General features: G+C 38.2%; 1 long non-coding RNA gene across 4 annotated transcripts; it reads right to left on the bottom strand.

Annotated features, from left to right (window-relative positions):
* Positions 1 to 10,606: 10,606 nt before the first annotated feature.
* Positions 10,607 to 16,402, bottom strand: LOC113879883. 4 transcript variants are annotated; one of them, XR_003507507.1, is made up of 5 exons: positions 16,249 to 16,402; positions 13,804 to 13,928; positions 13,533 to 13,704; positions 13,081 to 13,296; positions 10,607 to 11,374 (listed from the first exon to the last, which is right to left on the bottom strand). It is a non-coding gene; the product is annotated as an uncharacterized LOC113879883 (long non-coding RNA). The 4 variants fall into 4 exon arrangements; XR_003507505.1 differs by having other exon boundaries at positions 13,081 to 13,704; XR_003507506.1 differs by lacking the exon at positions 10,607 to 11,374 and having other exon boundaries at positions 12,857 to 13,296.
* Positions 16,403 to 16,763: the final 361 nt, after the last annotated feature.

The following is a 16,763-nucleotide window of genomic DNA, read 5'->3' as shown; positions in this document are numbered from 1 at the left end:
CCATTGTATATTCTTGCCTCCTTTGTTAAAGATAAGGTGTCCATATATGCGTGGATTTATCTCTGGGCTTTCTATTTTGTTCCATTGATCTATATTTCTGTCTTTGTGCCAGTACCATACTGTCTTGATGACTGTGGCTTTGTAGTAGAGCCTGAAGTCAGGTAGGTTGATTCCTCCAGTTCCATTCTTCTTTCTCAAGATAGCTTTGGCTATTTGAGGTTTTTTGTATTTCCATACAACTTGTGAAGTTATTTGTGACAAGTGACTTTTGAAAGATCTCATCAAACAAAGGCAAAACTAAAAACTCTAATAAGATAAGCAAAATAAGAGTTTAAAAAAAAAAGGGAGCACTAATCCTTCTACTCTATGTAGAATCTTTTTGTCAGGTAAAAATACTAACAACACATTCAAATCTGTTAAGTCATTGACATATGACTTAAGATATGAATTTACATGTAGAATATGAAGACTTTACAAAGTTTACTAAACTCAATAAAGTTTATAAGCCTCTTTTGCAGAGTTTTTATTTAATAACTTTGGTTATTTTCTTCCTGCCTTAGGAAACATGGTCAAAAGCATTCTCAAGGCCATGTGGAGACCTCAGCAGATGATGCAGTGACTCTACCCAGAACTTTTTGTTGTTGTTCAGTCGCTCAGTCATGTCTGACTCTTCTTGACCCTGTGGACTGCAGCACGCCAGGCTTCCCTGTCCTTCATCATCTCCCGGAGCTTGCTCAAACTCATGTTTGTTGAGTCAGTGATGCCATCCAACCATCTCATCCTCTATCATCCCCTTCTTCTCCTGCCTTCAATCTTTCCCAGCATCAGGGTCTTTTCCAATGAGCCGGCTCTTTACATCAGGTGGCCAAAGGACTGGAGCTTCAAGTTCAGCATCAGTCCTTCCAATGACTATTCAAGGCTGATTTTCTTTAGGATTGACTGGTTTGATTTCCTTGCCATCCAAGGGACTCTCAAGAGTCTTCTTCCTCCTGTGGACATCTTACAACAGCACCAGTATCCCTGTATCTGAGGGTTCACTCTAGATCTGCAAATAGGTAGGCCAAAAGTTTGTGTCAGGTGTGTGCAGGCTCAATTATGTCTGACTCTTTGTAACTCCATGGATTATAGCCTGCCAGGCTCCTCTATCCATGGAATTTTTTACTGGGTGATTAATGTTTAGCCAATGACAGACAAGAGTCAGAGAGTATTTACTCTGCTTCAAGTGGAACAATTGAAAAAAATTCTTAAAAAAAAAAATTCTTTTTATTTTCGGCTGCGCTGGGTCTTTGTTGCCAGGCAGGCTTTTCTCTAGTAGCGGTGAGCGGGGGCTACTCTCGGTTGCAGTGTGTGGGCTTCTCGTGGTGACTGCTCGTCTTGCAGAGCACAGGCTCTCAGGAGCATGGGCTCTTCAGGAGCTGTGGCACGTGGGCTCAGTAGTTTTGCCTCCCAGGATCTAAAGCAAAGGCTTAATAGTGTGGCACACAGGCTTAGTTGCTCCCAGGCATGATCAAGCTCCCGTCTCCAGCATTGGTAGGGTTGCGGATTCTTTACCCCTGAGCCACCAGGGCAGCCCTCAGAAAAATTCTGTACTGGCTCCTAAGCTCTCCATGGGAGTGAACCCTAGTTTCCCACAGCAGGAACTGCCATGCAAATTTGAGGTTAGTAGACATTTATCTCACAGCAAAGAATGTAAAAGGAACTTTCACATATAAAGATGAGTTGTACATTTTTCTGTTACAAATAAACAAATGTTCAAAATTTGTTTACCTATTCTATGATGAAAATACATTGTCATTAACATACTACCCAGATTTTTTTTAAAGTAAACGAACACCAATCAAACTCCCAGCAAGTTATTTCATGGATATTGACAAACTAATTTTAAAGTTTTTATGGAGAGGTAAAAGGCCCAGAAAACTCAGCAGTGGCCACAGGACTGGAAAAGGTCAGTTTTTATTCCAATCCCAAAGGAAGGCAATGCCAAAGAATGCTCAAACTACCGCACAATTGCACTCGTCTCACACGCTAGTAAAGTAATGCTCAAAATTCTCCAAGCCAGGCTTCAGCAATACATGGACCATGAACTTACAGATGTTCAAGCTGGTTTTAGAAAAGGCAGAGAAACCAGAGATCAAATTGCCAACATCCTCTGGATCGTCGAAAAAGCAAGAGAGTTTCAGAAAAACATCTATTTCTGCTTTGTTGACTATGCCAAAGCCTTTGACTATGTGGACCACAATAAACTGTGGAAGATTCTGAAAGAGATGGGAATACCAGACCACCTGACCTGCCTCTTGAGAAATCTGTATGCAGGTCAGGAAGCAACAGTTAGAACTGGACATGGAACAACAGACTGGTTCCAAATAGGAAAAGGAGTACGTCAAGGCTGTATATTGTCACCCTGCTTATTTAACTTATATGCAGAGTACATCATGAGAAACTCTGGGCTGGAAGAAGCACAAGCTGGAATCAAGATTGCTGGGAGAAATATCAATAACCTCAGATATGCAGATGACACCACCCTAATGGCAGAAAGTGAAGAGGAACTAAAAAGCCTCTTGATGAAAGTGAAAGAGGAGAGTGAAAAAGTTGGCTTAAAGCTCAACATTAAGAAAACGAAGATCATGGCATCTGGTCCCATCACTTCATGGGAAATAGATGGGGAAACAGTGAAAACAGTGGCTGACTTTATTTTTGGGGGCTCCAAAATCACTGTAGATGGTGACTACAGCCATGAAATTAAAAGACGCTTACTCCTTGGAAGGAAAGTTATGACCAATCTAGATAGCATATTCAAAAGCAGAGATGTTACTTTGTCAACAAAGGTCCGTCGAGTCAAGGCTATGGTTTTTCCAGTGGTCATGTGTGGATGTGAGAGTTGGACTGTTAAGAAAGCTGAGTGCTGAAGAATTGATGCTTTTGAACTGTGGTGTTGGAGAAGACTCTTGAGAGTTCCTTGGATTGCAAGGAGATCCAACCAGTCCATCCTAAAGGAGATCAGTCCTGGGTGTTCATTGGAAGGACTGACGCTGAGGCTGAAATTCCAATACTTTGGCCACCTCATGCAAAGAGTTGACTCTTTGGTAAAGACCCTGATGCTGGGAGGGATTGGGGGCAGGAGGAGAAGGGGACGACAGAAGATGATATGGCTGGATGGCATCACTGACTCAATGCACATGAGTTTGGGTGAACTCCGGGGGTTGGTGATGGACAGGGAGGCCTGGCCTGCTGTGATTCATGGGGTCACAAAGAGTCAGACGACTGAGCGACTGAACTCAACTGAAGTGAAAAGGCCCAGGCTAGCCAACACAGTTTTGGAGAACAGAGTTAGAGCACTGATGACACTACACTTCAAGACTTACTGTAAAACTACTTATCAAGGACATGGAAGCAACCTAGATGTCCATTAACAGATGAATGGATAAGAAAGCTGTGGTACATATACACAATGGAGTATTACTCAGCCATTAAAAAGAATACATTTGAATCAGTTCTAATCAGGTGGATGAAACTGGAGCCTATTATACAGAGTGAAGTAAGCCAGAAAGAAAAACACCAATACAGTATAATAATGCATGTATATGGAATTTAGAAAGATGGTAACGATAACCCTGTGTACGAGACAGCAAAAGAGACACTGATGTATAGAACAGTCTTTTGGACTCTGTGGGAGAGGGTGAGGGTGGGATGATTTGGGAGAATGGCATTGACATGTATATCATCATATGTGAAACAAATCGTCAGTCCAGGTTCAATGCATGATACAGGGTGCTCGGGGCTGGTGCACTGGGATGACCCAGAGGGATGGTATGGGGAGGGAGGAGGAAGGGGGGTTCAGGATGGGGAACACATGTATACCCGTGGCGGATTCATGTCAATGTGTGGCAAAATCAATACAATATTGTAAAGTAATTAGCCTCCAATTAAAATAAATAAATTTATATTAAAAAAACTATTTATCAAGACAGTGTGGCACTGGCAAAAGAATAAACAAATAGATCAATGCACAGAATAGAGAACCCAGAAATAGACACACATAAAGATAATTGGTCTTTGACAAAGGAGCAAAAGCAAAACAATGGAGTAAAGATTATATTTTAAACTAATTGTGCTGGAACAACTGGAAATTTACATGCCAAAAAAAATTAATTTAGACACATGCCGATACCTTTCACAAAAATTAACTCAAAATGGATCATAGATCTAAATGTAAAACAAAATACTGTAAAACTCCTAGAAGATAATAGGAGCAAACCTAGATGACCTTTGGCACGGTGATGTCTTCTCAGATACAACACCAGAGACATGATCCATGAAAGAAACAATTGATAAGCTGGACTTCTTTAGAATTTAAAACTTCCGCTTTACAATAGACAACATCAATAGAATTAGAAGACAAATCACAGACTGGGAGACAGTACTTTAAAAAGACACCATCTGATAAAGGACTGTTATTGAAAATATACAAAGAACTCTTAAAACTCAGCAAGAAAACAAACAACTCAGTTGAAAAGTGGGATCTGAACACACACCTCACCACAGAAGATATATAGATGGAAAATAAACATATGAAAAGATGCTCCCTATCACATGTCATCACGAAAATGCAAACAATGAGAAACATAAAACAATAATGAGATAATACTACACACCAATTAGAATGGCCAAAATGTGAGATACTGACAACACCAACTGTAACCTTTGTGTAGAGTTCTACATTTGGGTCTTGTGCCTCAAAAACCAACAGTGCCTCCTCAAACAGAAAATCCCTTTGCCGTTTCCTGCTCTACTTGTAGACAATGCACACGTTTGACAATATAAACCAAATACACAAACTAACTTACATGACTGGACATGTGAACACACGTTCACATCTTTGAAAGTTCACAATTTGAAGGTTCATTCATATGTGGGTGACTTACTGTAATACTAAATGAAAGAGGCCAAAATGAAAAGGCTACATATTGTATGATTTCAACTATATGACATTCTGAGAAAGGTAAAACTGCTGCTGCTGCTAAGTCACATCAGTCGTGTCCGACTCTGCAACCCAAAGACGGCAGCCCACTAGGCTCCCCGTCCCTGGGATTCTCCAGGCAAGAACACTGGAGTGGGTTGCCATTTCCTCTCCAATGCAGGAAAGTGAAAAGTGAAAGTGAAGTCACTCAGTCGTGTCTGACCCTCAGCGACCCCATGGACTGCAGCCTTCCGAGCTCCCCCGTCCCTGGGATTCTCCAGGCAAGAACACTGGAGTGGGTTGCCATTTCCTTCTCCAATGCATGAAAGTGAAAAGTCAAAGTGAAGTCGCTCAGTCATGTCCAACTCTTCTCGACCCCATGGACTGTAGCCTTCCAGCCTCCTCCATCCATGGGATTTCCCAGGCAAGAGTACTGGAGTGGGTTGCCATTGCCTTCTCCGAAGGTAAAACTATGGAGACAACAAAAACATCAGGGGTTGCCCAGAGTGGGGGATAGAAGAGAGATTAATAGAACAAAGAGGATTTTTAGGGCACTGAAATACTATGAATGGTATTAGCATGGATATATTTCATTATACATTTGTCAAAACCCATAGAATATACAGCATCAAAAGTGAACCCTAAGGTAAACCATGGACTTTGGGTTATTATGATGTCAAAATGTTGAATTTTAATGTCAAAAATGTTCATTTTTGGTCAAAAGTGTACCACTCTGGTGAATGATGTTGATAATTAAGGAGGCACTGTATACGGAGGTGTATGTGGAATCTGAACCTTCCTCTCAATTTTGTTATAAATCTAAAACTGCTGCAGAAAAATTGTCCTTAATAAATAAATAGACTCAATCTGTCCTTTCAGAACAAAGGTGAGAGTTTAGCCATGAGTGAGAAAGAAACAATTTTTCAAAAGAAACATGTATGGACAGAGCATATTTGAAATGGCACCATTTCTATTATTATGCAATTTCATTAGCAAAAACAATGTGAAAGTGTTGTTCTCACACCTGCACACTTAAAAGCACAAAAATGATTTTCTAACATTCTCAAATTTTGTAAATAAAGGATTTCATGGGAGCTCTTTTTGTTCAAAAAAAAAACATTAAAATGTAATGCCTTTTAGTTAGTTCACAAGAACAACTGATTGAAATTATCGAAGTTGGAAATGTATTACTCAAATTTTAGAAAAAAGGTTGGATAATTGTTGGATGTGACTGAAAAATACAAACTGTTTTAATCATAGCCAATGATGCATTTCTCTTTTTGTTTTTGAAGTACGCTGTGTTTAGCCACTGTAGCAATCAAAAGCAAGCATCAGAAATAAAAACCAAAAACTGTATCACTGTATCAAAAAAAAATTGTTTTTAAAAATTAATGAAGCCTATTTAAATACATTGCAAAATAGATGTTCTATTAATAAATGATATTTTGAACGAGTTAAATTCTTAGAGTACCTCATTTTAAAAAAATTTCTGTTTTGCGTATGTTTTATCATGTACTAAATAAACATTTATATATGTACATTTATACTTATATTGGATATGCATGCTCCAAATACTGTTATGGATAGAGCACAGGTAATGAGAAGGAAGAATGAAAACCAATGGAAGTGTTTCAAGTTGGGAAATATGATCATATTTGCATTTTAAGAACGCATACCCTAGAAATTGTGTAGCTAGTCATGCAAGTTTGGAGACTGACAAGCTAGGAAACTGAGAGTTGAGTAAGATAGAGAACAGAGGAGCCCGGCGGGCTACAGTCCATGAGGTCACAAAAGAGTTGGACACAACTTTGTCCACAACTAAACAACCACAGAGTAGTTAGGCCTAAAACAACATGATAGCAAGGGAGAGAGAGATGAACAATGGCTAACATGAAAAACAAAAACACGGAAAACCAAATGTATGTGGGGATAAGGAAAAGATCTGAAATAAGGACGACTTGACTCAATAGTTAGGGGCATAAGGAATTTCACTGGTAGTGTAGTACTTACGAAGACAGGCCCTCCCAGACAAGAAATATCAAGAGAACAGTGGATTTAGGAGAGAAAGCTCATATCTGTTGAATCTGAATTGCTATGAGAGATAAGTATTGATATCAGAAGACTGGGCTTACAGAGTCAAGAGTTTCAGCTTATATACTGCTAAGTCATTTCAGTCGTGTCCAACTCTGTGTGACCTCATAGACGGCAGCCCACCAGGCTCCCCCATCCCTGGGATTCTCCAGGGAAGAGTACTGGAGCGGGTTGCCATTTCCTTTTCCAATGCATGAAAGTGAAAAGTCAAAGTGAAGTCGCTCAGTCGTGTCCGACTCTTAGTGACCTCATAGACTGCAGCCCACCAGGCTCCTCCGTCCATGGGATTTTCCAGGCAAGAGTACTGGAGTGGGGTGCCATCTCAGCTTATATAATTATACTTTATTTCTTGATTAATGTGGCCTAAAAATGATTGTTTTGCTTTATTTGGGGAAGGAGAAGGGTCAGTTATTTCATCCTGTTAATTCATACTGAGCTTAAAATTAACTAAACTCTTAAATTTTTTACATGTGGTAATGTTAAGGCATTTCTCTTATACTGTGTTTTTGTCATTGAGTCTTTGGACTTAAGAACAAGGCTTCCCCCTTGTGCTTATCCTATTTTATTTTGTTCAAGACAATCCATCAACTGACTCATCAAGTGCTGTTTGGATAGTGACAACTATCAAGGCCATCAGAGTCTCCAATTTTATTTCATTACTTGCTGCTGCTGCTGCTAAGTCACTTCAGTTGTGTCTGACTCTGTGCAACCCCATAGATGGCAGCTCACCAGGCTCCTCTGTCCCTGGGATTCTCCACACAAGATAGCTTCTGTTAATTGAAAATTGTATTATTTCATTTTGCCCCTCCTGGCTCCCAAGCACCTGTTACTGAGTTGATTGGAGGAGAAGGGGACGCCAGAGGATAAGATAGCTGGATGGCATCACTGACTCGATGGACGTGAGTCTCAGTGAACTCCGGGAGTTGGTGATGGACAGGGAGGCCTGGCGTGCTACAATTCATGGGGTCGCAAAGAGTCGGACACGACTGAGTGACTGATCTGATCCTATTATCATCAATATCTGCCCAGCTGCTAATTTATTTTATGTTGTTGTTGCTGTTGTGTGCGTGTTCAGTCACTAAGTTGTGTCTGACTCTTTGTGACCCCATGGACTGTAGCCCACTAGGCTCCTCCGTCCATTGAATTTCCCAGGCAAGAATACTGGAGTGGGTTGTCATTTCCTTCTCCAGGGGATCTTCCCCACCCAGGGGTCGAATCCACGTCTTCTCATTACTACGCAGGTTCTTTACCACTGAGTCACCAGGGAGGCCCATTGTTGCCGTTACTCTCCCTTATACAACCTTTCCAATCCCACTTATCCTCCTTAAAGCTTCCCTCTACCATATTGGAACTGCACTGGAAGAAGAATTAAGGGCTCTACAACCTTTACTTTCCCACTGATTACAATGATGTATCTCTTCATTTTTTCAGATTCATTAATTCAACAAATATTTCTTCAGTGTCTACCATGTCTCAAACTCTTTTCTAAAAGCTATGATCAGGGCTTCCCTGGTGGTTCAGTGATGAGGACCCGGTGCTTTCACTGCCGTGGGCCCGGGTTTGATCCCTGACCAGGGAACTAAGATGCCATGCAACGTGACCAAATAAATAAAAATAAATAAATAAATAAAAGCTGTGATCATATTAGACAAAAGTTTTTTTGGGCCTTTTCATAGAATTTTAATATTTTTCTACAAGTATTTTCTACATTTTGTTAGATCACTTTCTAGATATTTCAAGTTTTGTTGCTATAATGAAGGCACAGTTTCTATTATTTTTTAATTGACCAGTGCAAATATAAAAACTCTGTTGTTGTTATAGTTGGTCTGCTATCCAGCATGTCATTGAACTCTTCCATCTGTTTTAATACTCTGCTGGCTGTTTTAAGTTTTCTGTGTCTTTCTTTTTCGTCCTTAACATTTCTTACATCTTTGTCTTGCCTTACTACATTGGCCAATGGCAATTACTTTTGCAAGAATTCACAAACCACTCTCTGGACAATTTAATACAAATCGATAGTGACTACCAGTTTACAGTTTATAAATTAGCTTTTCTTCTTTTTCTGGGAAGAAAGTCTGTTAAATTCTCTAGAACCTCTTTCTCCTCAGAATCTTTAAAAAATCTCAGTCCATATTGTACTGCATATGTGAAAGTTGCTAAAAGAGTAGATTTTAAAATTTCTTATCACAAGAAAAAAAATTCTGTAGTTATGGTGATGAATGTCAAATAGACTTATGGTGATCAATTCACAATATATACAAATATCAAATCATTATGTTGTACACCTGAAACTAATACAATGCTGTGTACCAATCAAACCTCAACAACAAAAAAATCTCAGCCCAGATTTTAAACAATTTTCTAAATGAGATTTTGTATACATTCCCTGAGACTACTTTATCTGCCTAAAGTCATGTTTCAATTTGTCTTATAAGAGATTCAGGTAAAGACTCTATAATAGCAGCTGTAAACATAGGTTAAATATATTTAATTCCTGTCTAGCAATAGATATATTCCTATCACATTATTATACTCAGAGTTGGCCCCTCCAAAAATGATGAGTGGAAAAAGAATGGAATGCATCATAAGGACTATAGCGTGCATGCATGCTCAGTCACTAAGTCATGTCTGACTCTCTGCGACTCCATGGACTATATCCCACCAGGTTCCTCTGTCCATGGGATTCTCCAGGCAAAAATACTGGAGTGGGTTGCCATTTCTTCCTCCAGGGAATCTTCTTGACCCATGGATTGAACCCATGTCTCCTGCATCTCCTATGTTGGCAGGAGGATTCTTTACCATTGAGTCACCTGGATAATGACAAATTTTAATAAGACACCAAATATTATAGTAAAAGGATGAGGGCTCTGAAGCTGAAGTTAATTTAGTATGTCATGGTTGCTGCTGCTGCTAAGTTGCTTCAGCCGTGTCCGACTCTGTGCGACCCCATAGACGGCAGCCCACCAGGCTCCCCCATCCTTGGGATTCTCCAGGCAAGAACACTAGAGTGAGTTGCCATTTCCTTCTCCAATGCATGAAAGTGAAAAGTGAAAGGGAAGTCGCTCAGTCGTGTCCGACTCTTAGTGACCCCATGGACCGCAGCCTACCAGGCTCCTCCGTCCATGGGATTTTCCAGGCAAGAGTGCTGGAGTCGGGTGCCATTGCCTTCTCCAATGTCATGGTTAGTTCAGAGTAAAATCAGTAGTTAGTGCCTAATTTGTACATACTGTGTGAAGAAAGAGATAACCTCTGTATTTTGTTATTTTTCAAAAGCACTAAATTTTTGTTCAGTTGAAAATATTTTCAGAATAAACCTATCTGGCCATTTCATGGACATGACACATTTGTTTATGAATCAATTATTGTAAATGAGATTGAATTATTATGCTTCTTTTCATTATGCAAATTCATTCATTACACTTTTTGGTTTGGGGGTGCTGTATTTCAGTGTCTGGTTATATTAACACTAAAACAAATACTTGACATATATTTGGAGTGTACTCAGAATAAAATTTAAGTGGTTTGTTGTGAAGTCAGGAAAATTGTTGAGACAGCAAACACATAAAAACAGATTTACTCAGCTAATACATGTTACTATCCATTGCTTGGGTAAAGAAATTTACTAAGAAATAGTACATATATATATATAGAGAGAGAGAGAGAGCGAGAGAAAGAAAATATTTGAGCAGAGTTCAAGGTAACAATTATAGAAAAGCCGCCATATTAATAGGAATCAATAAACTGACCAACTTTTTTCTCTCTACTTTCTGCCAGAGAGACTATTATAAGCAAAATGACAGAAATGGAAAAGGGGAGAAATCCATACACTACATGTAGAGTATATTCTCCAGGATTATATTTCATTTTTTAAGTGATGATATTGTACTTTTTCATCTTCACAAGTTTGAATCACCTCCTCTAATAAAGTTTATTTATCATTTGCAATGACCACTTTCATACTCAAAAATAATAATAATTACATCAAGAAAATAGCAGGTGATACTCCTGATTTTAGCGTTTGCTTTCCAAGAAATGTAAACCATTCATTTAATTTTTTTTCCTGCCATCAATTTACTTAATAATTTGGATCATTCAACATCTCCATTAAAAAACCATAATGTGGCTATAAAAAGGATAAGAAAAACTCATACTAAAAGGAGAGCCAAGCAGCAGATAAGAACAGAGCTGGTTAAAAGCACTAAAAGCAGAAATATTTACAGATCATTCATCTTCAGCTTTTTCTAGAGCAACAAATCCAAACAGTGCTATGCCTTCTGTCGCTTTCTTTCACTTTACAGATGCTGAAAACTTTCAAGTTTCTATCTCCTAGAAGTGGGATAGGAAAAAAAAAGCTGGTTATTATTCCTAAACCCATTGAAATTGCATTTGTGGCATCAAAATGGATTTTTTTTTAAGCAGGATGTTGGATTGACAGTAAAGCAGCTGCTCTGCAGCAAACGAAAGCAAAAATTAATAAGAGACCTTAGCAAAAGAAAGACTATTGGTTTTGCACACCCAGAGCAAATTGGCTGGATTTAGAAGAGCACACTTTGATCTTTTCCAGACTAATTACTGCTCTGTGGTTTGACTGTTTTGTGCATTAGTTGCCCTTCATACAAAACCGAAACTGCTGTGGTACACAGCTGTAATACAAATGAAAATTTGACATTCAGTAAACAAAGCATGGCAAGGGTCATTCTTTTAGCACAATAACTGCATAATACAATTTTAGAATGCCTTTTGTATACAAAAAATTACACATTTTAAGGCAGTTTTGAACTCAGAGTAGGCAGTCAAGGCTGTTTGTAAAGGATAGAGAAATTGCTCCCAACTCTAATCTATAAATACAGATTGAAAACAGTTTATTTCAACATTTAGAAATGCTGAGGAATTTACATATTTACAGAAATAAGTGTGTCTGTTTTTAGAAGATGGTTTTTCATTTGTCTATAAGGTTAATTGGGAGCAGATTTCTTAAGTAGCTGTTTGCAGTGGCAATAATGGTGTTGATTCACCAATTTGATTCTAGATTTGCTTCTGGGAAAGAATTCAGATTATTTTATGTGGAGACTCTATATTAAAGTATTTAATGCTTTCTTTATGTTTCAGAAAATATAATGAATTAACATTTTCAACAACTACCAAAATTGAAGAACTTTCCATTTTTCATTATATAAATATCACCATAATTATTAAAGCATAAATCTCTATCTGCATAAGAAATACATTTACCTTACAACTGAGTTTTCCTTCAAAAAGGGCCTGACTTTATGCAGTTTGTATTTTTAATGTATTTTGACAATCACTCTAACAAGCTGTACAATAACTTATCATCATATTCCCAAAAAGTAGATCAAATATATTGAAAGGCTTTTATAATACCTGACTCAGTTTGTATTTAAACCAAATTAACCTTTGGAGCTAGCTATACAAATGTTACCTAGTTTTTTTTCCAACACACATATTTATGCAACTTTGAGAATATCTATAAATTCAAACAATTTACAATAATCCCATTATTTAATGCTGAAATATGTAAAATACAGAGAAATATTTGATCAAAGAATTGACTTATCAAAAAACATTGCTTTTTGCTTTGTTTATGCTTTGTTTCAAATGTTTCAAACATTTGAAAAGAGGTGATTTAAAGAAGATTAATGATACAGTTTACTCAATTAACTGTTCATTAGAAACTGAAAAAAAACTTATCCAGGATTGATTAATAACCAATAACCATAACCAAGCCAGTATACCATGAGTGTTGAAAATACTGAATTCTTCCATTCAACCATTTAAAAATACCACACATTAGATGTTGAGCAAGTTTTATTTCAGTCATTATTTCTTTAATTGCTATATGATTTATATAAATTTTATGACCTTCAGAGCCTCCCCTTTTTGCTTTCAAAATTTAGCTGGATACATTTTTCATAGACACACAAAGCTGCTTCATAAATGCCTGTTTCTCTGGCTCATTTACCTTTACCTCACAGAACAGCTATCTTGGGTGGGGGTTGAGGGGGGGTAGTTACCTATTCACAGCAAGACTTGAGAATTCAGCACAAAAGATTTTCACAATATGTTTAGGAGAGGCCCAAAGCTCCGGTGCTAAGCGCCATGTGGAAAGGTAGATAAATACATAGAGACAGAACTGTAGACTTTAGCCAAGTGGCTTGAAGAATAACAGAGAATCTATAATGCTTTCTGCTTCAGTGGCAATCAAACTCAACCTCTGCAAATTAATCAGCCTGCAAAACACCAAGAATGGAGAAAAGAGGATATTGATTCCTGGAGAAGTCACCTATATTTTATTTTCCCATTAAAAATAATCACAGAACGCTATCTAAAATGTGAACATTTTCCCCTCCCTGAAGTATAAAATAGACCAGTTCCTTTTTGATAATATTTCAAAGATTATCTCAGAATGACTCCATGAAACACTTTGGTTTTAATTTTTATCATGGGAGAAAATTATTAAGTATACCCATAAAAGCATTATTGGCCATGCACTTTTTCCGAGGGTGTTAGTGTCCTGGGGTTATAGTAATTTACTGATGACACTGTTCGGTGTGCTTTCTTTCCTATGACCACTGACTCCTTAATGTCCCTTTCCATTTAATTTTATCCTCAGTTGTCCCTTCAGGTTTGGAAACTATCTGCAAAGAAACAAGAAATTTAAAATTAGTTTTATTTTTCCCTTTTCAAAATAAGTTTCCTGGTTAAACACCCAAATGAAAGACCCCCTTCTGACTTACCTTAACTCATAAATCTAAAGCAAATACGTTCATTGGGTTAAAATTTTTTACAACAAAACTTCTGAAAAATGGAAGTTGGGTTTTACTTAGCAGTGGAAGCTGTTTTTCATGTTTCCATAATTATCCTGTAAAACAATAAATAATTCTTTCATGTGCTATACAATCAATTACAGCCTTGTGATTGAAAGACTTTTTGAATACCACCCCCCACAATAGTTAATGTCCCAAGTTTGTGCTTTGGGAGTTATTAGAGTTAGTTATCATAAACACTGTTTTAAATTTTAAAAACACCTAATTAAATGGAAGCCATTCATAAATAGCAACAAGCACAAATCAGAATGAAATAATAAAGTCTCCATGTCTGTCCTCTTTTCCCACAAGACTCTTAGAACATTTTGTCCCCAGGGAAAAACTGAAATTTGTCAGCTAGCTAGACAGCTTTGTTGAGTAAACTGGCCACCACTGTCACCAGCGTGTTTGGATATTAAAAAATGGCAGCAACTGTCATCCACCGCTAGAAATACTCCCCAAAGCAAGATGGCGCCAGGTCATTCCGAGACCAGGTCATATTGGTCATGCCACTCTGCTTCCTTCTGGCAAGAACTTAACTCCATCCAGATCAAGAGAGGAAAAAAACTCTCAACCTCTGGGTGAAATGTGTTTGCAAGAACTCTCATTGAAAAAACTTATCTTCATTTTCTTAAGGTTGGAGGTTACAGGGTAGTTTTAAAATGGACTTAATACTTGCTGATTACTGAGAAGATTAAAGGCAGAAATGGCCAAGACTGGATGGCAGGGTCGCTACCAAAAACTTCACACCACCACTCTCTTTTAGCCTGCTTTTCACTCCTGTGTATTCAGATGCTCAACTAGATTTGAAAATTTCAGGATTTATCAAGAGCTAGACAAGATAACATATTTCAAACATTTCATCATCAAATGAAGGTTGGTTATAGAGCTGATTGGCCTTTCGCCTTAGGGAAATTATTTCACATTTCTCTTCCTCATTTATAAAGTGGGGTAATAGACAGTTTGTGGAATAAAGCCTCACAAGGGCAAATGAATGAAATTGTACCTTTAAATGGTTTAAAGTCAGGAACAATTTGAGTTAAAAATATTATTTTTCACACATTGTGATCTTACATCAAAGCAAGGGGAATATGCTGCTTATTCATTTGAACAAATCCAGTAGCAATCATGCTTATTAAATCCTTGTACATAGTTCTGTGATAAAAGCTGTGTTGTCATACAGGAGGCTAATCATCTCAAATGAGAGACCTTATATGAAAGTAGTGTATAAAGTATAAAAATATAAAATACTACACTTGTAATAAAAATAGTAATAGTATTAAGTGCTTGTGTGTGAGTGCTAAGTCATGTCCGACTCTGTGACCGCATGGACTGTAACCCACCAGGCTGCTCTGTCCACGGAACTTCCCGGGCAAGAATATTACAGTGGGTTGTCATTTCTTCCTCTAGGGGATTAAGTACTTATCCTGTACCAAACAGTATATTCTACAAGGGTTTATTTACCATCACAGCAACCTTGGGAGATAAATGCTTTTGTGTGTGTGTTAGTCACTCAGTCGTGTCAGACTCTTTGCCACCCCATGGACTGGGGCCTACCAGGCTCCTCTGTTCATGGGATTTCCCAGGCAAAAATACTGGATTGGGTTGCCATTTCCTTCTCCAGGGGATCTTCCTGACCCAGGGATTGAACCCGGGTCTCCCTCATTGCAGCCAGATTCTTTACCATCTGAGCCACACCCTAGGGCTGAAATGTTTTTATCACCATTTAAAAATCTGTACACCTAAGACCAAAGGACCCTGAGTCACTTGGCTGTTTCACACAGCAAGAAGGAGAAACTAGGGAAGAGAGAAACAAGGTCCGTCTGATTTCCAAAGCCCAGGACATGGAACACCCCACACTATGTACACGATGGCTCTGGCAATGATGTTTGCCTTTCCGCTGTATTAGATGGCAATATGGTGGTTTTGTCATGATTGACAATTTATACCTTTGAAAATGCAGATGCTGTTTTGAGTTAAAATGTTGAAACATGGCATATTTTGTACATAAAAGGTATTTTTCTAAATTACTCTTCTAGTGCAGCATTTACTTTTAGAGGAAAGGAAGTAAATAATGGATCCCAGAAGAAATTACTTTTGTTCTTATTTTGTTGTTCATATGAGTACAATAAGTGCTAGAAACACAAACCAATTACATCATTACTTGTTAACTAACATTCACATTTTTAAGTGTTTAGTGCTAACCTTTGAGGCACCAGAAAATATTGCTGACAGTGGCGTAATCACATCATTGTGTATTAAGTGTTTAGTGCTAACCTTTGAGGCACCAGAAAATATTGCTGACAGTGGCGTAATCACATCATTATGTATTCAAATAAACACATGATTGCCAATTCTGCATATGAAATTTCTAACCTGGAAATTTCTTGGTATGAAAATAACAGCTCCAACAGTAATTCACTAAGTCATCTGAGTCAAGAATTTATAGTTAGTCGTAGTTCAGTCGCTCAGTCGTGTCCGACTCTTTGCAACACCATGGACTGCAGCATGCCAGGCTTCCCTGTCCAACACCAACTCCTGGAACCTACTCAAACTCGTCCATTGAGTCGGTGATGCCATCCAACCATCTCATCCTCTGTCGTCCCCTTTTCCTCCCACCTTCAATCTTTCCCAGCATCAGGGTCTTTTCAAATGAGTCAGTTCTTTGCATCAAGTGGCCAAAGTATTGGAGTTTCAGCTTCAACGTCAGTCCTTCCAATGAGTATTCAGGATTGATTTCCTTCAAGATTGTCTAGTTGGATCTCCTTGCTGTCCAAGGGACTCTCAAGAGTCTTCTCCAACACCACAGTTCAAAAGCATCAATTCGAAAAAAAAAAATCTAAAAACAAAACAAAAGCATCAATTCTTCGGCGCTCAGTTTTCTTTATAGT

Source organism: Bos indicus x Bos taurus, chromosome 21 (genome assembly GCF_003369695.1).
Source record: "Bos indicus x Bos taurus breed Angus x Brahman F1 hybrid chromosome 21, Bos_hybrid_MaternalHap_v2.0, whole genome shotgun sequence".
NCBI classification, from domain to species: Eukaryota; Metazoa; Chordata; class Mammalia; order Artiodactyla; family Bovidae; genus Bos; species Bos indicus x Bos taurus.
The sequence above is the reverse complement of the archived record's forward strand: the minus strand, read 5'-3'. Positions and strand labels throughout refer to the sequence as shown.